Source organism: Chiloscyllium plagiosum, unplaced genomic scaffold (assembly GCF_037043375.1).
Source record: "Chiloscyllium plagiosum isolate Xiang-an unplaced genomic scaffold, Cpla_swu_hap1 HiC_scaffold_28, whole genome shotgun sequence".
In the NCBI taxonomy this organism is placed as follows: Eukaryota; Metazoa; Chordata; class Chondrichthyes; order Orectolobiformes; family Hemiscylliidae; genus Chiloscyllium; species Chiloscyllium plagiosum.
The window spans coordinates 44,579,082-44,602,721 of NW_028270166.1; the positions used below are offsets into that span (position 1 = coordinate 44,579,082).

General features: G+C 54.0%; 20 non-coding genes across 20 annotated transcripts; all 20 read left to right on the top strand.

The window, feature by feature from the left end:
• Positions 1–752: 752 nt before the first annotated feature.
• trnak-cuu (transfer RNA lysine (anticodon CUU)) lies at positions 753–825 on the top strand. The gene has a single exon. It is a non-coding gene; the product is annotated as a tRNA-Lys (tRNA).
• Positions 826–1,919: 1,094 nt separating this feature from the next.
• Positions 1,920–1,992, top strand: trnak-cuu (transfer RNA lysine (anticodon CUU)). Its single transcript has one exon. It is a non-coding gene; the product is annotated as a tRNA-Lys (tRNA).
• A 1,094-nt stretch (positions 1,993–3,086) lies between these two features.
• trnak-cuu (transfer RNA lysine (anticodon CUU)) lies at positions 3,087–3,159 on the top strand. The gene has a single exon. It is a non-coding gene; the product is annotated as a tRNA-Lys (tRNA).
• A 1,094-nt stretch (positions 3,160–4,253) lies between these two features.
• Positions 4,254–4,326, top strand: trnak-cuu (transfer RNA lysine (anticodon CUU)). Its single transcript has one exon. It is a non-coding gene; the product is annotated as a tRNA-Lys (tRNA).
• Positions 4,327–5,420: 1,094 nt separating this feature from the next.
• On the top strand, positions 5,421–5,493 carry trnak-uuu (transfer RNA lysine (anticodon UUU)). The gene has a single exon. It is a non-coding gene; the product is annotated as a tRNA-Lys (tRNA).
• A 1,094-nt stretch (positions 5,494–6,587) lies between these two features.
• On the top strand, positions 6,588–6,660 carry trnak-uuu (transfer RNA lysine (anticodon UUU)). The gene has a single exon. It is a non-coding gene; the product is annotated as a tRNA-Lys (tRNA).
• A 1,094-nt stretch (positions 6,661–7,754) lies between these two features.
• trnak-cuu (transfer RNA lysine (anticodon CUU)) lies at positions 7,755–7,827 on the top strand. The gene has a single exon. It is a non-coding gene; the product is annotated as a tRNA-Lys (tRNA).
• Positions 7,828–8,921: 1,094 nt separating this feature from the next.
• On the top strand, positions 8,922–8,994 carry trnak-cuu (transfer RNA lysine (anticodon CUU)). Its single transcript has one exon. It is a non-coding gene; the product is annotated as a tRNA-Lys (tRNA).
• A 1,094-nt stretch (positions 8,995–10,088) lies between these two features.
• Positions 10,089–10,161, top strand: trnak-cuu (transfer RNA lysine (anticodon CUU)). Its single transcript has one exon. It is a non-coding gene; the product is annotated as a tRNA-Lys (tRNA).
• Positions 10,162–11,255: 1,094 nt separating this feature from the next.
• On the top strand, positions 11,256–11,328 carry trnak-cuu (transfer RNA lysine (anticodon CUU)). Its single transcript has one exon. It is a non-coding gene; the product is annotated as a tRNA-Lys (tRNA).
• Positions 11,329–12,422: 1,094 nt separating this feature from the next.
• On the top strand, positions 12,423–12,495 carry trnak-cuu (transfer RNA lysine (anticodon CUU)). Its single transcript has one exon. It is a non-coding gene; the product is annotated as a tRNA-Lys (tRNA).
• A 1,094-nt stretch (positions 12,496–13,589) lies between these two features.
• Positions 13,590–13,662, top strand: trnak-cuu (transfer RNA lysine (anticodon CUU)). Its single transcript has one exon. It is a non-coding gene; the product is annotated as a tRNA-Lys (tRNA).
• Positions 13,663–14,754: 1,092 nt separating this feature from the next.
• On the top strand, positions 14,755–14,827 carry trnak-cuu (transfer RNA lysine (anticodon CUU)). Its single transcript has one exon. It is a non-coding gene; the product is annotated as a tRNA-Lys (tRNA).
• A 1,092-nt stretch (positions 14,828–15,919) lies between these two features.
• trnak-cuu (transfer RNA lysine (anticodon CUU)) lies at positions 15,920–15,992 on the top strand. The gene has a single exon. It is a non-coding gene; the product is annotated as a tRNA-Lys (tRNA).
• Positions 15,993–17,086: 1,094 nt separating this feature from the next.
• On the top strand, positions 17,087–17,159 carry trnak-cuu (transfer RNA lysine (anticodon CUU)). Its single transcript has one exon. It is a non-coding gene; the product is annotated as a tRNA-Lys (tRNA).
• Positions 17,160–18,253: 1,094 nt separating this feature from the next.
• On the top strand, positions 18,254–18,326 carry trnak-cuu (transfer RNA lysine (anticodon CUU)). The gene has a single exon. It is a non-coding gene; the product is annotated as a tRNA-Lys (tRNA).
• Positions 18,327–19,420: 1,094 nt separating this feature from the next.
• On the top strand, positions 19,421–19,493 carry trnak-uuu (transfer RNA lysine (anticodon UUU)). Its single transcript has one exon. It is a non-coding gene; the product is annotated as a tRNA-Lys (tRNA).
• Positions 19,494–20,587: 1,094 nt separating this feature from the next.
• trnak-cuu (transfer RNA lysine (anticodon CUU)) lies at positions 20,588–20,660 on the top strand. Its single transcript has one exon. It is a non-coding gene; the product is annotated as a tRNA-Lys (tRNA).
• Positions 20,661–21,754: 1,094 nt separating this feature from the next.
• Positions 21,755–21,827, top strand: trnak-cuu (transfer RNA lysine (anticodon CUU)). The gene has a single exon. It is a non-coding gene; the product is annotated as a tRNA-Lys (tRNA).
• A 1,094-nt stretch (positions 21,828–22,921) lies between these two features.
• On the top strand, positions 22,922–22,994 carry trnak-uuu (transfer RNA lysine (anticodon UUU)). Its single transcript has one exon. It is a non-coding gene; the product is annotated as a tRNA-Lys (tRNA).
• Positions 22,995–23,640: the final 646 nt, after the last annotated feature.

Genomic DNA, 23,640 nt, shown 5'->3' on the forward strand with positions numbered 1-23,640 from the left:
ACACATCCCTGAAAACAATGGGCAATTTAGCATGGCCAGAACACCTGACCTGCACACCTTTGGACTGTGGGAGGAAACCGGATCCGTCCGACGAAATCCACGCAGACACGGGTAGAATGTGCAAACTGCACACAGGTAGTCGCCCGAGGCTCGAATCCGACAAGGGTCCGTGGCGCTGGGAGGCAGCAGTGAAATCCTGATTCTATTTGCACGTGCTGAAGCTTCGATTTATGGACACTGCTGTCATCGATGGTCTGCTTTTTTAAAATCAAGTCAGACACTTCAAACGGAACCTTTCATGCACATCTTCCTTGTTTTGGAGCTGATGGTGATGTGGCAGTGCGTGTGGGAGTGTCGGTGCCTGCGGCTTGTGTTCGGGTGGATTGTGTCGAGCAGAGAGTGGATGCTGGGGGTAGGGACTGTGCGTGGTGTTGGAGGGATGATGATGAGGCCGTCTCATGAGCACCGTTCTTACTTTGGCGGTGCTGTGTTGTAAGCTTGCTGATGGCTTTGACGGTGCCAGAGGTGTGTGTTGAGGAGGGTTGTTACAGTAGAGAGAGGTCGGGGCGGCAATGGAATGGGGGTGATGAAGAGAGACAGCGGTTTGGAATCGGCCCTGCACAGTCGGGGCTGCCCGTCTTTCCTACTGAATTGTGTGGATTGTGTCAGAATGGCTGCGCGAGAGTGTGAAGCGCGAACGTCTTTTCCAGCTCAAGCAGGAAAAGCCGCAGCAGGGCGGCGGCTTGCCACGAGCCCGGGTAGCTCAGTCGGTAGAGCATCAGACTCTTAATCTGAGGGTCCAGGGTTCAAGTCCCTGCTCGGGCGGGTCGCTTTTAAATTGCACTGCCACGGGACAACAGCGAAGGCGTAGTGCGAGCAAATCAGACTGAATGGCCCTCACATTGTGGCGGTGGGAAGCAAGCACAGGCCACTTTTGCCTGCATTTCCGAAATGTGGCAGTTGCTGCAAAACTCGCGGTGTTTCTCCCGCAAAGCGTGGCTTCTGTTTGAATTGATCTCTTTCAGGTCCTCCAAATGTGCGTAATCAGAAATTAGCATCGAATCCCTCGACTGTGGAAACAGGCTCCCGACTCTCCCAGTAGTATCCCCCACACACCCAAACCCCTACCGCATGACTCTATTTACCCCGAACAAATGCACCGAACCTACACATCCCTGAAAACAATGGGCAATTTAGCATGGCCAGAACACCTGACCTGCACACCTTTGGACTGTGGGAGGAAACCGGATCCGTCCGACGAAATCCACGCAGACACGGGTAGAATGTGCAAACTGCACACAGGTAGTCGCCCGAGGCTCGAATCCGACAAGGGTCCGTGGCGCTGGGAGGCAGCAGTGAAATCCTGATTCTATTTGCACGTGCTGAAGCTTCGATTTATGGACACTGCTGTCATCGATGGTCTGCTTTTTTAAAATCAAGTCAGACACTTCAAACGGAACCTTTCATGCACATCTTCCTTGTTTTGGAGCTGATGGTGATGTGGCAGTGCGTGTGGGAGTGTCGGTGCCTGCGGCTTGTGTTCGGGTGGATTGTGTCGAGCAGAGAGTGGATGCTGGGGGTAGGGACTGTGCGTGGTGTTGGAGGGATGATGATGAGGCCGTCTCATGAGCACCGTTCTTACTTTGGCGGTGCTGTGTTGTAAGCTTGCTGATGGCTTTGACGGTGCCAGAGGTGTGTGTTGAGGAGGGTTGTTACAGTAGAGAGAGGTCGGGGCGGCAATGGAATGGGGGTGATGAAGAGAGACAGCGGTTTGGAATCGGCCCTGCACAGTCGGGGCTGCCCGTCTTTCCTACTGAATTGTGTGGATTGTGTCAGAATGGCTGCGCGAGAGTGTGAAGCGCGAACGTCTTTTCCAGCTCAAGCAGGAAAAGCCGCAGCAGGGCGGCGGCTTGCCACGAGCCCGGGTAGCTCAGTCGGTAGAGCATCAGACTCTTAATCTGAGGGTCCAGGGTTCAAGTCCCTGCTCGGGCGGGTCGCTTTTAAATTGCACTGCCACGGGACAACAGCGAAGGCGTAGTGCGAGCAAATCAGACTGAATGGCCCTCACATTGTGGCGGTGGGAAGCAAGCACAGGCCACTTTTGCCTGCATTTCCGAAATGTGGCAGTTGCTGCCAAACTCGCGGTGTTTCTCCCGCAAAGCGTGGCTTCTGTTTGAATTGATCTCTTTCAGGTCCTCCAAATGTGCGTAATCAGAAATTAGCATCGAATCCCTCGACTGTGGAAACAGGCTCCCGACTCTCCCAGTAGTATCCCCCACACACCCAAACCCCTACCGCATGACTCTATTTACCCCGAACAAATGCACCGAACCTACACATCCCTGAAAACAATGGGCAATTTAGCATGGCCAGAACACCTGACCTGCACACCTTTGGACTGTGGGAGGAAACCGGATCCGTCCGACGAAATCCACGCAGACACGGGTAGAATGTGCAAACTGCACACAGGTAGTCGCCCGAGGCTCGAATCCGACAAGGGTCCGTGGCGCTGGGAGGCAGCAGTGAAATCCTGATTCTATTTGCACGTGCTGAAGCTTCGATTTATGGACACTGCTGTCATCGATGGTCTGCTTTTTTAAAATCAAGTCAGACACTTCAAACGGAACCTTTCATGCACATCTTCCTTGTTTTGGAGCTGATGGTGATGTGGCAGTGCGTGTGGGAGTGTCGGTGCCTGCGGCTTGTGTTCGGGTGGATTGTGTCGAGCAGAGAGTGGATGCTGGGGGTAGGGACTGTGCGTGGTGTTGGAGGGATGATGATGAGGCCGTCTCATGAGCACCGTTCTTACTTTGGCGGTGCTGTGTTGTAAGCTTGCTGATGGCTTTGACGGTGCCAGAGGTGTGTGTTGAGGAGGGTTGTTACAGTAGAGAGAGGTCGGGGCGGCAATGGAATGGGGGTGATGAAGAGAGACAGCGGTTTGGAATCGGCCCTGCACAGTCGGGGCTGCCCGTCTTTCCTACTGAATTGTGTGGATTGTGTCAGAATGGCTGCGCGAGAGTGTGAAGCGCGAACGTCTTTTCCAGCTCAAGCAGGAAAAGCCGCAGCAGGGCGGCGGCTTGCCACGAGCCCGGGTAGCTCAGTCGGTAGAGCATCAGACTCTTAATCTGAGGGTCCAGGGTTCAAGTCCCTGCTCGGGCGGGTCGCTTTTAAATTGCACTGCCACGGGACAACAGCGAAGGCGTAGTGCGAGCAAATCAGACTGAATGGCCCTCACATTGTGGCGGTGGGAAGCAAGCACAGGCCACTTTTGCCTGCATTTCCGAAATGTGGCAGTTGCTGCCAAACTCGCGGTGTTTCTCCCGCAAAGCGTGGCTTCTGTTTGAATTGATCTCTTTCAGGTCCTCCAAATGTGCGTAATCAGAAATTAGCATCGAATCCCTCGACTGTGGAAACAGGCTCCCGACTCTCCCAGTAGTATCCCCCACACACCCAAACCCCTACCGCATGACTCTATTTACCCCGAACAAATGCACCGAACCTACACATCCCTGAAAACAATGGGCAATTTAGCATGGCCAGAACACCTGACCTGCACACCTTTGGACTGTGGGAGGAAACCGGATCCGTCCGACGAAATCCACGCAGACACTGGTAGAATGTGCAAACTGCACACAGGTAGTCGCCCGAGGCTCGAATCCGACAAGGGTCCGTGGCGCTGGGAGGCAGCAGTGAAATCCTGATTCTATTTGCACGTGCTGAAGCTTCGATTTATGGACACTGCTGTCATCGATGGTCTGCTTTTTTAAAATCAAGTCAGACACTTCAAACGGAACCTTTCATGCACATCTTCCTTGTTTTGGAGCTGATGGTGATGTGGCAGTGCGTGTGGGAGTGTCGGTGCCTGCGGCTTGTGTTCGGGTGGATTGTGTCGAGCAGAGAGTGGATGCTGGGGGTAGGGACTGTGCGTGGTGTTGGAGGGATGATGATGAGGCCGTCTCATGAGCACCGTTCTTACTTTGGCGGTGCTGTGTTGTAAGCTTGCTGATGGCTTTGACGGTGCCAGAGGTGTGTGTTGAGGAGGGTTGTTACAGTAGAGAGAGGTCGGGGCGGCAATGGAATGGGGGTGATGAAGAGAGACAGCGGTTTGGAATCGGCCCTGCACAGTCGGGGCTGCCCGTCTTTCCTACTGAATTGTGTGGATTGTGTCAGAATGGCTGCGCGAGAGTGTGAAGCGCGAACGTCTTTTCCAGCTCAAGCAGGAAAAGCCGCAGCAGGGCGGCGGCTTGCCACGAGCCCGGGTAGCTCAGTCGGTAGAGCATCAGACTCTTAATCTGAGGGTCCAGGGTTCAAGTCCCTGCTCGGGCGGGTCGCTTTTAAATTGCACTGCCACGGGACAACAGCGAAGGCGTAGTGCGAGCAAATCAGACTGAATGGCCCTCACATTGTGGCGGTGGGAAGCAAGCACAGGCCACTTTTGCCTGCATTTCCGAAATGTGGCAGTTGCTGCCAAACTCGCGGTGTTTCTCCCGCAAAGCGTGGCTTCTGTTTGAATTGATCTCTTTCAGGTCCTCCAAATGTGCGTAATCAGAAATTAGCATCGAATCCCTCGACTGTGGAAACAGGCTCCCGACTCTCCCAGTAGTATCCCCCACACACCCAAACCCCTACCGCATGACTCTATTTACCCCGAACAAATGCACCGAACCTACACATCCCTGAAAACAATGGGCAATTTAGCATGGCCAGAACACCTGACCTGCACACCTTTGGACTGTGGGAGGAAACCGGATCCGTCCGACGAAATCCACGCAGACACGGGTAGAATGTGCAAACTGCACACAGGTAGTCGCCCGAGGCTCGAATCCGACAAGGGTCCGTGGCGCTGGGAGGCAGCAGTGAAATCCTGATTCTATTTGCACGTGCTGAAGCTTCGATTTATGGACACTGCTGTCATCGATGGTCTGCTTTTTTAAAATCAAGTCAGACACTTCAAACGGAACCTTTCATGCACATCTTCCTTGTTTTGGAGCTGATGGTGATGTGGCAGTGCGTGTGGGAGTGTCGGTGCCTGCGGCTTGTGTTCGGGTGGATTGTGTCGAGCAGAGAGTGGATGCTGGGGGTAGGGACTGTGCGTGGTGTTGGAGGGATGATGATGAGGCCGTCTCATGAGCACCGTTCTTACTTTGGCGGTGCTGTGTTGTAAGCTTGCTGATGGCTTTGACGGTGCCAGAGGTGTGTGTTGAGGAGGGTTGTTACAGTAGAGAGAGGTCGGGGCGGCAATGGAATGGGGGTGATGAAGAGAGACAGCGGTTTGGAATCGGCCCTGCACAGTCGGGGCTGCCCGTCTTTCCTACTGAATTGTGTGGATTGTGTCAGAATGGCTGCGCGAGAGTGTGAAGCGCGAACGTCTTTTCCAGCTCAAGCAGGAAAAGCCGCAGCAGGGCGGCGGCTTGCCACGAGCCCGGGTAGCTCAGTCGGTAGAGCATCAGACTTTTAATCTGAGGGTCCAGGGTTCAAGTCCCTGCTCGGGCGGGTCGCTTTTAAATTGCACTGCCACGGGACAACAGCGAAGGCGTAGTGCGAGCAAATCAGACTGAATGGCCCTCACATTGTGGCGGTGGGAAGCAAGCACAGGCCACTTTTGCCTGCATTTCCGAAATGTGGCAGTTGCTGCCAAACTCGCGGTGTTTCTCCCGCAAAGCGTGGCTTCTGTTTGAATTGATCTCTTTCAGGTCCTCCAAATGTGCGTAATCAGAAATTAGCATCGAATCCCTCGACTGTGGAAACAGGCTCCCGACTCTCCCAGTAGTATCCCCCACACACCCAAACCCCTACCGCATGACTCTATTTACCCCGAACAAATGCACCGAACCTACACATCCCTGAAAACAATGGGCAATTTAGCATGGCCAGAACACCTGACCTGCACACCTTTGGACTGTGGGAGGAAACCGGATCCGTCCGACGAAATCCACGCAGACACTGGTAGAATGTGCAAACTGCACACAGGTAGTCGCCCGAGGCTCGAATCCGACAAGGGTCCGTGGCGCTGGGAGGCAGCAGTGAAATCCTGATTCTATTTGCACGTGCTGAAGCTTCGATTTATGGACACTGCTGTCATCGATGGTCTGCTTTTTTAAAATCAAGTCAGACACTTCAAACGGAACCTTTCATGCACATCTTCCTTGTTTTGGAGCTGATGGTGATGTGGCAGTGCGTGTGGGAGTGTCGGTGCCTGCGGCTTGTGTTCGGGTGGATTGTGTCGAGCAGAGAGTGGATGCTGGGGGTAGGGACTGTGCGTGGTGTTGGAGGGATGATGATGAGGCCGTCTCATGAGCACCGTTCTTACTTTGGCGGTGCTGTGTTGTAAGCTTGCTGATGGCTTTGACGGTGCCAGAGGTGTGTGTTGAGGAGGGTTGTTACAGTAGAGAGAGGTCGGGGCGGCAATGGAATGGGGGTGATGAAGAGAGACAGCGGTTTGGAATCGGCCCTGCACAGTCGGGGCTGCCCGTCTTTCCTACTGAATTGTGTGGATTGTGTCAGAATGGCTGCGCGAGAGTGTGAAGCGCGAACGTCTTTTCCAGCTCAAGCAGGAAAAGCCGCAGCAGGGCGGCGGCTTGCCACGAGCCCGGGTAGCTCAGTCGGTAGAGCATCAGACTTTTAATCTGAGGGTCCAGGGTTCAAGTCCCTGCTCGGGCGGGTCGCTTTTAAATTGCACTGCCACGGGACAACAGCGAAGGCGTAGTGCGAGCAAATCAGACTGAATGGCCCTCACATTGTGGCGGTGGGAAGCAAGCACAGGCCACTTTTGCCTGCATTTCCGAAATGTGGCAGTTGCTGCCAAACTCGCGGTGTTTCTCCCGCAAAGCGTGGCTTCTGTTTGAATTGATCTCTTTCAGGTCCTCCAAATGTGCGTAATCAGAAATTAGCATCGAATCCCTCGACTGTGGAAACAGGCTCCCGACTCTCCCAGTAGTATCCCCCACACACCCAAACCCCTACCGCATGACTCTATTTACCCCGAACAAATGCACCGAACCTACACATCCCTGAAAACAATGGGCAATTTAGCATGGCCAGAACACCTGACCTGCACACCTTTGGACTGTGGGAGGAAACCGGATCCGTCCGACGAAATCCACGCAGACACGGGTAGAATGTGCAAACTGCACACAGGTAGTCGCCCGAGGCTCGAATCCGACAAGGGTCCGTGGCGCTGGGAGGCAGCAGTGAAATCCTGATTCTATTTGCACGTGCTGAAGCTTCGATTTATGGACACTGCTGTCATCGATGGTCTGCTTTTTTAAAATCAAGTCAGACACTTCAAACGGAACCTTTCATGCACATCTTCCTTGTTTTGGAGCTGATGGTGATGTGGCAGTGCGTGTGGGAGTGTCGGTGCCTGCGGCTTGTGTTCGGGTGGATTGTGTCGAGCAGAGAGTGGATGCTGGGGGTAGGGACTGTGCGTGGTGTTGGAGGGATGATGATGAGGCCGTCTCATGAGCACCGTTCTTACTTTGGCGGTGCTGTGTTGTAAGCTTGCTGATGGCTTTGACGGTGCCAGAGGTGTGTGTTGAGGAGGGTTGTTACAGTAGAGAGAGGTCGGGGCGGCAATGGAATGGGGGTGATGAAGAGAGACAGCGGTTTGGAATCGGCCCTGCACAGTCGGGGCTGCCCGTCTTTCCTACTGAATTGTGTGGATTGTGTCAGAATGGCTGCGCGAGAGTGTGAAGCGCGAACGTCTTTTCCAGCTCAAGCAGGAAAAGCCGCAGCAGGGCGGCGGCTTGCCACGAGCCCGGGTAGCTCAGTCGGTAGAGCATCAGACTCTTAATCTGAGGGTCCAGGGTTCAAGTCCCTGCTCGGGCGGGTCGCTTTTAAATTGCACTGCCACGGGACAACAGCGAAGGCGTAGTGCGAGCAAATCAGACTGAATGGCCCTCACATTGTGGCGGTGGGAAGCAAGCACAGGCCACTTTTGCCTGCATTTCCGAAATGTGGCAGTTGCTGCCAAACTCGCGGTGTTTCTCCCGCAAAGCGTGGCTTCTGTTTGAATTGATCTCTTTCAGGTCCTCCAAATGTGCGTAATCAGAAATTAGCATCGAATCCCTCGACTGTGGAAACAGGCTCCCGACTCTCCCAGTAGTATCCCCCACACACCCAAACCCCTACCGCATGACTCTATTTACCCCGAACAAATGCACCGAACCTACACATCCCTGAAAACAATGGGCAATTTAGCATGGCCAGAACACCTGACCTGCACACCTTTGGACTGTGGGAGGAAACCGGATCCGTCCGACGAAATCCACGCAGACACGGGTAGAATGTGCAAACTGCACACAGGTAGTCGCCCGAGGCTCGAATCCGACAAGGGTCCGTGGCGCTGGGAGGCAGCAGTGAAATCCTGATTCTATTTGCACGTGCTGAAGCTTCGATTTATGGACACTGCTGTCATCGATGGTCTGCTTTTTTAAAATCAAGTCAGACACTTCAAACGGAACCTTTCATGCACATCTTCCTTGTTTTGGAGCTGATGGTGATGTGGCAGTGCGTGTGGGAGTGTCGGTGCCTGCGGCTTGTGTTCGGGTGGATTGTGTCGAGCAGAGAGTGGATGCTGGGGGTAGGGACTGTGCGTGGTGTTGGAGGGATGATGATGAGGCCGTCTCATGAGCACCGTTCTTACTTTGGCGGTGCTGTGTTGTAAGCTTGCTGATGGCTTTGACGGTGCCAGAGGTGTGTGTTGAGGAGGGTTGTTACAGTAGAGAGAGGTCGGGGCGGCAATGGAATGGGGGTGATGAAGAGAGACAGCGGTTTGGAATCGGCCCTGCACAGTCGGGGCTGCCCGTCTTTCCTACTGAATTGTGTGGATTGTGTCAGAATGGCTGCGCGAGAGTGTGAAGCGCGAACGTCTTTTCCAGCTCAAGCAGGAAAAGCCGCAGCAGGGCGGCGGCTTGCCACGAGCCCGGGTAGCTCAGTCGGTAGAGCATCTGACTCTTAATCTGAGGGTCCAGGGTTCAAGTCCCTGCTCGGGCGGGTCGCTTTTAAATTGCACTGCCACGGGACAACAGCGAAGGCGTAGTGCGAGCAAATCAGACTGAATGGCCCTCACATTGTGGCGGTGGGAAGCAAGCACAGGCCACTTTTGCCTGCATTTCCGAAATGTGGCAGTTGCTGCCAAACTCGCGGTGTTTCTCCCGCAAAGCGTGGCTTCTGTTTGAATTGATCTCTTTCAGGTCCTCCAAATGTGCGTAATCAGAAATTAGCATCGAATCCCTCGACTGTGGAAACAGGCTCCCGACTCTCCCAGTAGTATCCCCCACACACCCAAACCCCTACCGCATGACTCTATTTACCCCGAACAAATGCACCGAACCTACACATCCCTGAAAACAATGGGCAATTTAGCATGGCCAGAACACCTGACCTGCACACCTTTGGACTGTGGGAGGAAACCGGATCCGTCCGACGAAATCCACGCAGACACGGGTAGAATGTGCAAACTGCACACAGGTAGTCGCCCGAGGCTCGAATCCGACAAGGGTCCGTGGCGCTGGGAGGCAGCAGTGAAATCCTGATTCTATTTGCACGTGCTGAAGCTTCGATTTATGGACACTGCTGTCATCGATGGTCTGCTTTTTTAAAATCAAGTCAGACACTTCAAACGGAACCTTTCATGCACATCTTCCTTGTTTTGGAGCTGATGGTGATGTGGCAGTGCGTGTGGGAGTGTCGGTGCCTGCGGCTTGTGTTCGGGTGGATTGTGTCGAGCAGAGAGTGGATGCTGGGGGTAGGGACTGTGCGTGGTGTTGGAGGGATGATGATGAGGCCGTCTCATGAGCACCGTTCTTACTTTGGCGGTGCTGTGTTGTAAGCTTGCTGATGGCTTTGACGGTGCCAGAGGTGTGTGTTGAGGAGGGTTGTTACAGTAGAGAGAGGTCGGGGCGGCAATGGAATGGGGGTGATGAAGAGAGACAGCGGTTTGGAATCGGCCCTGCACAGTCGGGGCTGCCCGTCTTTCCTACTGAATTGTGTGGATTGTGTCAGAATGGCTGCGCGAGAGTGTGAAGCGCGAACGTCTTTTCCAGCTCAAGCAGGAAAAGCCGCAGCAGGGCGGCGGCTTGCCACGAGCCCGGGTAGCTCAGTCGGTAGAGCATCAGACTCTTAATCTGAGGGTCCAGGGTTCAAGTCCCTGCTCGGGCGGGTCGCTTTTAAATTGCACTGCCACGGGACAACAGCGAAGGCGTAGTGCGAGCAAATCAGACTGAATGGCCCTCACATTGTGGCGGTGGGAAGCAAGCACAGGCCACTTTTGCCTGCATTTCCGAAATGTGGCAGTTGCTGCCAAACTCGCGGTGTTTCTCCCGCAAAGCGTGGCTTCTGTTTGAATTGATCTCTTTCAGGTCCTCCAAATGTGCGTAATCAGAAATTAGCATCGAATCCCTCGACTGTGGAAACAGGCTCCCGACTCTCCCAGTAGTATCCCCCACACACCCAAACCCCTACCGCATGACTCTATTTACCCCGAACAAATGCACCGAACCTACACATCCCTGAAAACAATGGGCAATTTAGCATGGCCAGAACACCTGACCTGCACACCTTTGGACTGTGGGAGGAAACCGGATCCGTCCGACGAAATCCACGCAGACACGGGTAGAATGTGCAAACTGCACACAGGTAGTCGCCCGAGGCTCGAATCCGACAAGGGTCCGTGGCGCTGGGAGGCAGCAGTGAAATCCTGATTCTATTTGCACGTGCTGAAGCTTCGATTTATGGACACTGCTGTCATCGATGGTCTGCTTTTTTAAAATCAAGTCAGACACTTCAAACGGAACCTTTCATGCACATCTTCCTTGTTTTGGAGCTGATGGTGATGTGGCAGTGCGTGTGGGAGTGTCGGTGCCTGCGGCTTGTGTTCGGGTGGATTGTGTCGAGCAGAGAGTGGATGCTGGGGGTAGGGACTGTGCGTGGTGTTGGAGGGATGATGATGAGGCCGTCTCATGAGCACCGTTCTTACTTTGGCGGTGCTGTGTTGTTAGCTTGCTGATGGCTTTGACGGTGCCAGAGGTGTGTGTTGAGGAGGGTTGTTACAGTAGAGAGAGGTCGGGGCGGCAATGGAATGGGGGTGATGAAGAGAGACAGCGGTTTGGAATCGGCCCTGCACAGTCGGGGCTGCCCGTCTTTCCTACTGAATTGTGTGGATTGTGTCAGAATGGCTGCGCGAGAGTGTGAAGCGCGAACGTCTTTTCCAGCTCAAGCAGGAAAAGCCGCAGCAGGGCGGCGGCTTGCCACGAGCCCGGGTAGCTCAGTCGGTAGAGCATCAGACTCTTAATCTGAGGGTCCAGGGTTCAAGTCCCTGCTCGGGCGGGTCGCTTTTAAATTGCACTGCCACGGGACAACAGCGAAGGCGTAGTGCGAGCAAATCAGACTGAATGGCCCTCACATTGTGGCGGTGGGAAGCAAGCACAGGCCACTTTTGCCTGCATTTCCGAAATGTGGCAGTTGCTGCCAAACTCGCGGTGTTTCTCCCGCAAAGCGTGGCTTCTGTTTGAATTGATCTCTTTCAGGTCCTCCAAATGTGCGTAATCAGAAATTAGCATCGAATCCCTCGACTGTGGAAACAGGCTCCCGACTCTCCCAGTAGTATCCCCCACACACCCAAACCCCTACCGCATGACTCTATTTACCCCGAACAAATGCACCGAACCTACGCATCCCTGAAAACAATGGGCAATTTAGCATGGCCAGAACACCTGACCTGCACACCTTTGGACTGTGGGAGGAAACCGGATCCGTCCGACGAAATCCACGCAGACACGGGTAGAATGTGCAAACTGCACACAGGTAGTCGCCCGAGGCTCGAATCCGACAAGGGTCCGTGGCGCTGGGAGGCAGCAGTGAAATCCTGATTCTATTTGCACGTGCTGAAGCTTCGATTTATGGACACTGCTGTCATCGATGGTCTGCTTTTTTAAAATCAAGTCAGACACTTCAAACGGAACCTTTCATGCACATCTTCCTTGTTTTGGAGCTGATGGTGATGTGGCAGTGCGTGTGGGAGTGTCGGTGCCTGCGGCTTGTGTTCGGGTGGATTGTGTCGAGCAGAGAGTGGATGCTGGGGGTAGGGACTGTGCGTGGTGTTGGAGGGATGATGATGAGGCCGTCTCATGAGCACCGTTCTTACTTTGGCGGTGCTGTGTTGTAAGCTTGCTGATGGCTTTGACGGTGCCAGAGGTGTGTGTTGAGGCGGGTTGTTACAGTAGAGAGAGGTCGGGGCGGCAATGGAATGGGGGTGATGAAGAGAGACAGCGGTTTGGAATCGGCCCTGCACAGTCGGGGCTGCCCGTCTTTCCTACTGAATTGTGTGGATTGTGTCAGAATGGCTGCGCGAGAGTGTGAAGCGCGAACGTCTTTTCCAGCTCAAGCAGGAAAAGCCGCAGCAGGGCGGCGGCTTGCCACGAGCCCGGGTAGCTCAGTCGGTAGAGCATCAGACTCTTAATCTGAGGGTCCAGGGTTCAAGTCCCTGCTCGGGCGGGTCGCTTTTAAATTGCACTGCCACGGGACAACAGCGAAGGCGTAGTGCGAGCAAATCAGACTGAATGGCCCTCACATTGTGGCGGTGGGAAGCAAGCACAGGCCACTTTTGCCTGCATTTCCGAAATGTGGCAGTTGCTGCCAAACTCGCGGTGTTTCTCCCGCAAAGCGTGGCTTCTGTTTGAATTGATCTCTTTCAGGTCCTCCAAATGTGCGTAATCAGAAATTAGCATCGAATCCCTCGACTGTGGAAACAGGCTCCCGACTCTCCCAGTAGTATCCCCCACACACCCAAACCCCTACCGCATGACTCTATTTACCCCGAACAAATGCACCGAACCTACACATCCCTGAAAACAATGGGCAATTTAGCATGGCCAGAACACCTGACCTGCACACCTTTGGACTGTGGGAGGAAACCGGATCCGTCCGACGAAATCCACGCAGACACGGGTAGAATGTGCAAACTGCACACAGGTAGTCGCCCGAGGCTCGAATCCGACAAGGGTCCGTGGCGCTGGGAGGCAGCAGTGAAATCCTGATTCTATTTGCACGTGCTGAAGCTTCGATTTATGGACACTGCTGTCATCGATGGTCTGCTTTTTTAAAATCAAGTCAGACACTTCAAACGGAACCTTTCATGCACATCTTCCTTGTTTTGGAGCTGATGGTGATGTGGCAGTGCGTGTGGGAGTGTCGGTGCCTGCGGCTTGTGTTCGGGTGGATTGTGTCGAGCAGAGAGTGGATGCTGGGGGTAGGGACTGTGCGTGGTGTTGGAGGGATGATGATGAGGCCGTCTCATGAGCACCGTTCTTACTTTGGCGGTGCTGTGTTGTAAGCTTGCTGATGGCTTTGACGGTGCCAGAGGTGTGTGTTGAGGAGGGTTGTTACAGTAGAGAGAGGTCGGGGCGGCAATGGAATGGGGGTGATGAAGAGAGACAGCGGTTTGGAATCGGCCCTGCACAGTCGGGGCTGCCCGTCTTTCCTACTGAATTGTGTGGATTGTGTCAGAATGGCTGCGCGAGAGTGTGAAGCGCGAACGTCTTTTCCAGCTCAAGCAGGAAAAGCCGCAGCAGGGCGGCGGCTTGCCACGAGCCCGGGTAGCTCAGTCGGTAGAGCATCAGACTCTTAATCTGAGGGTCCAGGGTTCAAGTCCCTGCTCGGGCGGGTCGCTTTTAAATTGCACTGCCACGGGACAACAGCGAAGGCGTAGTGCGAGCAAATCAGACTGAATGGCCCTCACATTGTGGCGGTGGGAAGCAAGCACAGGCCACTTTTGCCTGCATTTCCGAAATATGGCAGTTGCTGCCAAACTCGCGGTGTTTCTCCCGCAAAGCGTGGCTTCTGTTTGAATTGATCTCTTTCAGGTCCTCCAAATGTGCGTAATCAGAAATTAGCATCGAATCCCTCGACTGTGGAAACAGGCTCCCGACTCTCCCAGTAGTATCCCCCACACACCCAAACCCCTACCGCATGACTCTATTTACCCCGAACAAATGCACCGAACCTACGCATCCCTGAAAACAATGGGCAATTTAGCATGGCCAGAACACCTGACCTGCACACCTTTGGACTGTGGGAGGAAACCGGATCCGTCCGACGAAATCCACGCAGACACGGGTAGAATGTGCAAACTGCACATAGGTAGTCGCCCGAGGCTCGAATCCGACAAGGGTCCGTGGCGCTGGGAGGCAGCAGTGAAATCCTGATTCTATTTGCACGTGCTGAAGCTTCGATTTATGGACACTGCTGTCATCGATGGTCTGCTTTTTTAAAATCAAGTCAGACACTTCAAACGGAACCTTTCATGCACATCTTCCTTGTTTTGGAGCTGATGGTGATGTGGCAGTGCGTGTGGGAGTGTCGGTGCCTGCGGCTTGTGTTCGGGTGGATTGTGTCGAGCAGAGAGTGGATGCTGGGGGTAGGGACTGTGCGTGGTGTTGGAGGGATGATGATGAGGCCGTCTCATGAGCACCGTTCTTACTTTGGCGGTGCTGTGTTGTAAGCTTGCTGATGGCTTTGACGGTGCCAGAGGTGTGTGTTGAGGAGGGTTGTTACAGTAGAGAGAGGTCGGGGCGGCAATGGAATGGGGGTGATGAAGAGAGACAGCGGTTTGGAATCGGCCCTGCACAGTCGGGGCTGCCCGTCTTTCCTACTGAATTGTGTGGATTGTGTCAGAATGGCTGCGCGAGAGTGTGAAGCGCGAACGTCTTTTCCAGCAGGCAGGAAAAGCCGCAGCAGGGGGCTGGTTTGCCACGAGCCCGGTTAGCTCAGTCGGTAGAGCATCAGACTCTTAATCTGAGGGTCCAGGGTTCAAGTCCCTGCTCGGGCGGGTCGCTTTTAAATTGCACTGCCACGGGACAACAGCGAAGGCGTAGTGCGAGCAAATCAGACTGAATGGCCCTCACATTGTGGCGGTGGGAAGCAAGCACAGGCCACTTTTGCCTGCATTTCCGAAATGTGGCAGTTGCTGCCAAACTCGCGGTGTTTCTCCCGCAAAGCGTGGCTTCTGTTTGAATTGATCTCTTTCAGGTCCTCCAAATGTGCGTAATCAGAAATTAGCATCGAATCCCTCGACTGTGGAAACAGGCTCCCGACTCTCCCAGTAGTATCCCCCACACACCCAAACCCCTACCGCATGACTCTATTTACCCCGAACAAATGCACCGAACCTACACATCCCTGAAAACAATGGGCAATTTAGCATGGCCAGAACACCTGACCTGCACACCTTTGGACTGTGGGAGGAAACCGGATCCGTCCGACGAAATCCACGCAGACACGGGTAGAATGTGCAAACTGCACACAGGTAGTCGCCCGAGGCTCGAATCCGACAAGGGTCCGTGGCGCTGGGAGGCAGCAGTGAAATCCTGATTCTATTTGCACGTGCTGAAGCTTCGATTTATGGACACTGCTGTCATCGATGGTCTGCTTTTTTAAAATCAAGTCAGACACTTCAAACGGAACCTTTCATGCACATCTTCCTTGTTTTGGAGCTGATGGTGATGTGGCAGTGCGTGTGGGAGTGTCGGTGCCTGCGGCTTGTGTTCGGGTGGATTGTGTCGAGCAGAGAGTGGATGCTGGGGGTAGGGACTGTGCGTGGTGTTGGAGGGATGATGATGAGGCCGTCTCATGAGCACCGTTCTTACTTTGGCGGTGCTGTGTTGTAAGCTTGCTGATGGCTTTGACGGTGCCAGAGGTGTGTGTTGAGGAGGGTTGTTACAGTAGAGAGAGGTCGGGGCGGCAATGGAATGGGGGTGATGAAGAGAGACAGCGGTTTGGAATCGGCCCTGCACAGTCGGGGCTGCCCGTCTTTCCTACTGAATTGTGTGGATTGTGTCAGAATGGCTGCGCGAGAGTGTGAAGCGCGAACGTCTTTTCCAGCAGGCAGGAAAAGCCGCAGCAGGGGGATGGTTTGCCGCGAGCCCGGTTAGCTCAGTCGGTAGAGCATCAGACTCTTAATCTGAGGGTCCAGGGTTCAAGTCCCTGCTCGGGCGGGTCGCTTTTAAATTGCACTGCCACGGGACAACAGCGAAGGCGTAGTGCGAGCAAATCAGACTGAATGGCCCTCACATTGTGGCGGTGGGAAGCAAGCACAGGCCACTTTTGCCTGCATTTCCGAAATGTGGCAGTTGCTGCCAAACTCGCGGTGTTTCTCCCGCAAAGCGTGGCTTCTGTTTGAATTGATCTCTTTCAGGTCCTCCAAATGTGCGTAATCAGAAATTAGCATCGAATCCCTCGACTGTGGAAACAGGCTCCCGACTCTCCCAGTAGTATCCCCCACACACCCAAACCCCTACCGCATGACTCTATTTACCCCGAACAAATGCACCGAACCTACACATCCCTGAAAACAATGGGCAATTTAGCATGGCCAGAACGCCTGACCTGCACACCTTTGGACTGTGGGAGGAAACCGGATCTGTCCGACGAAATCCACGCAGACACGGGTAGAATGTGCAAACTGCACACAGGTAGTCGCCCGAGGCTCGAATCCGACAAGGGTCCGTGGCGCTGGGAGGCAGCAGTGAAATCCTGATTCTATTTGCACGTGCTGAAGCTTCGATTTATGGACACTGCTGTCATCGATGGTCTGCTTTTTTAAAATCAAGTCAGAAACTTCAAACGGAACCTTTCATGCACATCTTCCTTGTTTTGGAGCTGATGGTGATGTGGCAGTGCGTGTGGGAGTGTCGGTGCCTGCGGCTTGTGTTCGGGTGGATTGTGTCGAGCAGAGAGTGGATGCTGGGGGTAGGGACTGTGCGTGGTGTTGGAGGGATGATGATGAGGCCGTCTCATGAGCACCGTTCTTACTTTGGCGGTGCTGTGTTGTTAGCTTGCTGATGGCTTTGACGGTGCCAGAGGTGTGTGTTGAGGAGGGTTGTTACAGTAGAGAGAGGTCGGGGCGGCAATGGAATGGGGGTGATGAAGAGAGACAGCGGTTTGGAATCGGCCCTGCACAGTCGGGGCTGCCCGTCTTTCCTACTGAATTGTGTGGATTGTGTCAGAATGGCTGCGCGAGAGTGTGAAGCGCGAACGTCTTTTCCAGCTCAAGCAGGAAAAGCCGCAGCAGGGCGGCGGCATGCCACGAGCCCGGGTAGCTCAGTCGGTAGAGCATCAGACACTTAATCTGAGGGTCCTGGGTTCAAGTCCCTGCTCGGGCGGGTCGCTTTTAAATTGCACTGCCACGGGACAACAGCGAAGGCGTAGTGCGAGCAAATCAGACTGAATGGCCCTCACATTGTGGCGGTGGGAAGCAAGCACAGGCCACTTTTGCCTGCATTTCCGAAATGTGGCAGTTGCTGCCAAACTCGCGGTGTTAATCCCGCAAAGCGTGGCTTCTGTTTGAATTGATCTCTTTCAGGTCCTCCAAATGTGCGTAATCAGAAATTAGCATCGAATCCCTCGACTGTGGAAACAGGCTCCCGACTCTCCCAGTAGTATCCCCCACACACCCAAACCCCTACCGCATGACTCTATTTACCCCGAACAAATGCACCGAACCTACACATCCCTGAAAACAATGGGCAATTTAGCATGGCCAGAACACCTGACCTGCACACCTTTGGACTGTGGGAGGAAACCGGATCCGTCCGACGAAATCCACGCAGACACGGGTAGAATGTGCAAACTGCACACAGGTCGTCGCCCGAGGCTCGAATCCGACAAGGGTCCGTGGCGCTGGGAGGCAGCAGTGAAATCCTGATTCTATTTGCACGTGCTGAAGCTTCGATTTATGGACACTGCTGTCATCGATGGTCTGCTTTTTTAAAATCAAGTCAGACACTTCAAACGGAACCTTTCATGCACATCTTCCTTGTTTTGGAGCTGATGGTGATGTGGCAGTGCGTGTGGGAGTGTCGGTGCCTGCGGCTTGTGTTCGGGTGGATTGTGTCGAGCAGAAAGTGGATGCTGGGGGTAGGGACTGTGCGTGGTGTTGGAGGGATGATGATGAGGCCGTCTCATGAGCACCGTTCTTACTTTGGCGGTGCTGTGTTGTTAGCTTGCTGATGGCTTTGACGGTGCCAGAGGTGTGTGTTGAGGAGGGTTGTTACAGTAGAGAGAGGTCGGGGCGGCAATGGAATGGGGGTGATGAAGAGAGACAGCGGTTTGGAATCGGCCCTGCACAGTCGGGGCTGCCCGTCTTTCCTACTGAATTGTGTGGATTGTGTCAGAATGGCTGCGCGAGAGTGTGAAGCGCGAACGTCTTTTCCAGCTCAAGCAGGAAATGCCGCAGCAGGGCGGCGGCATGCCACGAGCCCGGGTAGCTCAGTCGGTAGAGCATCAGACACTTAATCTGAGGGTCCTGGGTTCAAGTCCCTGCTCGGGCGGGTCGCTTTTAAATTGCACTGCCACGGGACAACAGCGAAGGCGTAGTGCGAGCAAATCAGACTGAATGGCCCTCACATTGTGGCGGTGGGAAGCAAGCACAGGCCACTTTTGCCTGCATTTCCGAAATGTGGCAGTTGCTGCCAAACTCGCGGTGTTTCTCCCGCAAAGCGTGGCTTCTGTTTGAATTGATCTCTTTCAGGTCCTCCAAATGTGCGTAATCAGAAATTAGCATCGAATCCCTCGACTGTGGAAACAGGCTCCCGACTCTCCCAGTAGTATCCCCCACACACCCAAACCCCTACCGCATGACTCTATTTACCCCGAACAAATGCACCGAACCTACACATCCCTGAAAACAATGGGCAATTTAGCATGGCCAGAACACCTGACCTGCACACCTTTGGACTGTGGGAGGAAACCGGATCCGTCCGACGAAATCCACGCAGACACGGGTAGAATGTGCAAACTGCACACAGGTAGTCGCCCGAGGCTCGAATCCGACAAGGGTCCGTGGCGCTGGGAGGCAGCAGTGAAATCCTGATTCTATTTGCACGTGCTGAAGCTTCGATTTATGGACACTGCTGTCATCGATGGTCTGCTTTTTTAAAATCAAGTCAGACACTTCAAACGGAACCTTTCATGCACATCTTCCTTGTTTTGGAGCTGATGGTGATGTGGCAGTGCGTGTGGGAGTGTCGGTGCCTGCGGCTTGTGTTCGGGTGGATTGTGTCGAGCAGAGAGTGGATGCTGGGGGTAGGGACTGTGCGTGGTGTTGGAGGGATGATGATGAGGCCGTCTCATGAGCACCGTTCTTACTTTGGCGGTGCTGTGTTGTAAGCTTGCTGATGGCTTTGACGGTGCCAGAGGTGTGTGTTGAGGAGGGTTGTTACAGTAGAGAGAGGTCGGGGCGGCAATGGAATGGGGGTGATGAAGAGAGACAGCGGTTTGGAATCGGCCCTGCACAGTCGGGGCTGCCCGTCTTTTCTACTGAATTGTGTGGATTGTGTCAGAATGGCTGCGCGAGAGTGTGAAGCGCGAACGTCTTTTCCAGCTCAAGCAGGAAAATCTGCAGCAGGGCGGCGGCTTGCCACGAGCCCGGGTAGCTCAGTCGGTAGAGCATCAGACTTTTAATCTGAGGGTCCAGGGTTCAAGTCCCTGCTCGGGCGGGTCGCTATTAAATTGCACTGCCACGGGACAACAGCAAAGGCGTCGTGCGAGCAAATCAGACTGAATGGCCCTCACATTGTGGCGGTGGGAAGCAAGCACAGGCCACTTTTGCCTGCATTTCCGAAATGTGGCAGTTGCTGCCAAACTCGCGGTGTTTCTCCCGCAAAGCGTGGCTTCTGTTTGAATTGATCTCTTTCAGGTCCTCCAAATGTGCGTAATCAGAAATTAGCATCGAATCCCTCGACTGTGGAAACAGGCTCCCGACTCTCCCAGTAGTATCCCCCACACACCCAAACCCCTACCGCATGACTCTATTTACCCCGAACAAATGCACCGAACCTACACATCCCTGAAAACAATGGGCAATTTAGCATGGCCAGAACGCCTGACCTGCACACCTTTGGACTGTGGGAGGAAACCGGATCCGTCCGACGAAATCCACGCAGACACGGGTAGAATGTGCAAACTGCACACAGGTAGTCGCCCGAGGCTCGAATCCGACAAGGGTCCGTGGCGCTGGGAGGCAGCAGTGAAATCCTGATTCTATTTGCACGTGCTGAAGCTTCGATTTATGGACACTGCTGTCATCGATGGTCTGCTTTTTTAAAATCAAGTCAGAAACTTCAAACGGAACCTTTCATGCACATCTTCCTTGTTTTGGAGCTGATGGTGATGTGGCAGTGCGTGTGGGAGTGTCGGTGCCTGCGGCTTGTGTTCGGGTGGATTGTGTCGAGCAGAGAGTGGATGCTGGGGGTAGGGACTGTGCGTGGTGTTGGAGGGATGATGATGAGGCCGTCTCATGAGCACCGTTCTTACTTTGGCGGTGCTGTGTTGTTAGCTTGCTGATGGCTTTGACGGTGCCAGAGGTGTGTGTTGAGGAGGGTTGTTACAGTAGAGAGAGGTCGGGGCGGCAATGGAATGGGGGTGATGAAGAGAGACAGCGGTTTGGAATCGGCCCTGCACAGTCGGGGCTGCCCGTCTTTCCTACTGAATTGTGTGGATTGTGTCAGAATGGCTGCGCGAGAGTGTGAAGCGCGAACGTCTTTTCCAGCTCAAGCAGGAAAAGCCGCAGCAGGGCGGCGGCATGCCACGAGCCCGGGTAGCTCAGTCGGTAGAGCATCAGACACTTAATCTGAGGGTCCTGGGTTCAAGTCCCTGCTCGGGCGGGTCGCTTTTAAATTGCACTGCCACGGGACAACAGCGAAGGCGTAGTGCGAGCAAATCAGACTGAATGGCCCTCACATTGTGGCGGTGGGAAGCAAGCACAGGCCACTTTTGCCTGCATTTCCGAAATGTGGCAGTTGCTGCCAAACTCGCGGTGTTAATCCCGCAAAGCGTGGCTTCTGTTTGAATTGATCTCTTTCAGGTCCTCCAAATGTGCGTAATCAGAAATTAGCATCGAATCCCTCGACTGTGGAAACAGGCTCCCGACTCTCCCAGTAGTATCCCCCACACACCCAAACCCCTACCGCATGACTCTATTTACCCCGAACAAATGCACCGAACCTACACATCCCTGAAAACAATGGGCAATTTATCATGGCCAGAACACCTGACCTGCACACCTTTGGACTGTGGGAGGAAACCGGATCCGTCCGACGAAATCCACGCAGACACGGGTAGAATGTGCAAACTGCACACAGGTCGTCGCCCGAGGCTCGAATCCGACAAGGGTCCGTGGCGCTGGGAGGCAGCAGTGAAATCCTGATTCTATTTGCACGTGCTGAAGCTTCGATTTATGGACACTGCTGTCATCGATGGTCTGCTTTTTTAAAATCAAGTCAGACACTTCAAACGGAACCTTTCATGCACATCTTCCTTGTTTTGGAGCTGATGGTGATGTGGCAGTGCGTGTGGGAGTGTCGGTGCCTGCGGCTTGTGTTCGGGTGGATTGTGTCGAGCAGAAAGTGGATGCTGGGGGTAGGGACTGTGCGTGGTGTTGGAGGGATGATGATGAGGCCGTCTCATGAGCACCGTTCTTACTTTGGCGGTGCTGTGTTGTTAGCTTGCTGATGGCTTTGACGGTGCCAGAGGTGTGTGTTGAGGAGGGTTGTTACAGTAGAGAGAGGTCGGGGCGGCAATGGAATGGGGGTGATGAAGAGAGACAGCGGTTTGGAATCGGCCCTGCACAGTCGGGGCTGCCCGTCTTTCCTACTGAATTGTGTGGATTGTGTCAGAATGGCTGCGCGAGAGTGTGAAGCGCGAACGTCTTTTCCAGCTCAAGCAGGAAAAGCCGCAGCAGGGCGGCGGCATGCCACGAGCCCGGGTAGCTCAGTCGGTAGAGCATCAGACACTTAATCTGAGGGTCCTGGGTTCAAGTCCCTGCTCGGGCGGGTCGCTTTTAAATTGCACTGCCACGGGACAACAGCGAAGGCGTAGTGCGAGCAAATCAGACTGAATGGCCCTCACATTGTGGCGGTGGGAAGCAAGCACAGGCCACTTTTGCCTGCATTTCCGAAATGTGGCAGTTGCTGCCAAACTCGCGGTGTTTCTCCCGCAAAGCGTGGCTTCTGTTTGAATTGATCTCTTTCAGGTCCTCCAAATGTGCGTAATCAGAAATTAGCATCGAATCCCTCGACTGTGGAAACAGGCTCCCGACTCTCCCAGTAGTATCCCCCACACACCCAAACCCCTACCGCATGACTCTATTTACCCCGAACAAATGCACCGAACCTACACATCCCTGAAAACAATGGGCAATTTAGCATGGCCAGAACACCTGACCTGCACACCTTTGGACTGTGGGAGGAAACCGGATCCGTCCGACGAAATCCACGCAGACACGGGTAGAATGTGCAAACTGCACACAGGTAGTCGCCCGAGGCTCGAATCCGACAAGGGTCCGTGGCGCTGGGAGGCAGCAGTGAAATCCTGATTCTATTTGCACGTGCTGAAGCTTCGATTTATGGACACTGCTGTCATCGATGGTCTGCTTTTTTAAAATCAAGTCAGACACTTCAAACGGAACCTTTCATGCACATCTTCCTTGTTTTGGAGCTGATGGTGATGTGGCAGTGCGTGTGGGAGTGTCGGTGCCTGCGGCTTGTGTTCGGGTGGATTGTGTCGAGCAGAGAGTGGATGCTGGGGGTAGGGACTGTGCGTGGTGTTGGAGGGATGATGATGAGGCCGTCTCATGAGCACCGTTCTTACTTTGGCGGTGCTGTGTTGTAAGCTTGCTGATGGCTTTGACGGTGCCAGAGGTGTGTGTTGAGGAGGGTTGTTACAGTAGAGAGAGGTCGGGGCGGCAATGGAATGGGGGTGATGAAGAGAGACAGCGGTTTGGAATCGGCCCTGCACAGTCGGGGCTGCCCGTCTTTTCTACTGAATTGTGTGGATTGTGTCAGAATGGCTGCGCGAGAGTGTGAAGCGCGAACGTCTTTTCCAGCTCAAGCAGGAAAATCTGCAGCAGGGCGGCGGCTTGCCACGAGCCCGGGTAGCTCAGTCGGTAGAGCATCAGACTTTTAATCTGAGGGTCCAGGGTTCAAGTCCCTGCTCGGGCGGGTCGCTATTAAATTGCACTGCCACGGGACAACAGCAAAGGCGTCGTGCGAGCAAATCAGACTGAATGGCCCTCACATTGTGGCGGTGGGAAGCAAGCACAGGCCACTTTTGCCTGCATTTCCGAAATGTGGCAGTTGCTGCCAAACTCGCGGTGTTTCTCCCGCAAAGCGTGGCTTCTGTTTGAATTGATCTCTTTCAGGTCCTCCAAATGTGCGTAATCAGAAATTAGCATCGAATCCCTCGACTGTGGAAACAGGCTCCCGACTCTCCCAGTAGTATCCCCCACACACCCAAACCCCTACCGCATGACTCTATTTACCCCGAACAAATGCACCGAACCTACACATCCCTGAAAACAATGGGCAATTTAGCATGGCCAGAACACCTGACCTGCACACCTTTGGACTGTGGGAGGAAACCGGATCCGTCCGACGAAATCCACGCAGACACGGGTAGAATGTGCAAACTGCACACAGGTAGTCGCCCGAGGCTCGAATCCGACAAGGGTCCGTGGCGCTGGGCGGCAGCAGTGAAATCCTGATTCTATTTGCACGTGCTGAAGCTTCGATTTATGGACACTGCTGTCATCGATGGTCTGCTTTTTTAAAATCAAGTCAGACACTTCAAACGGAACCTTTCATGCAC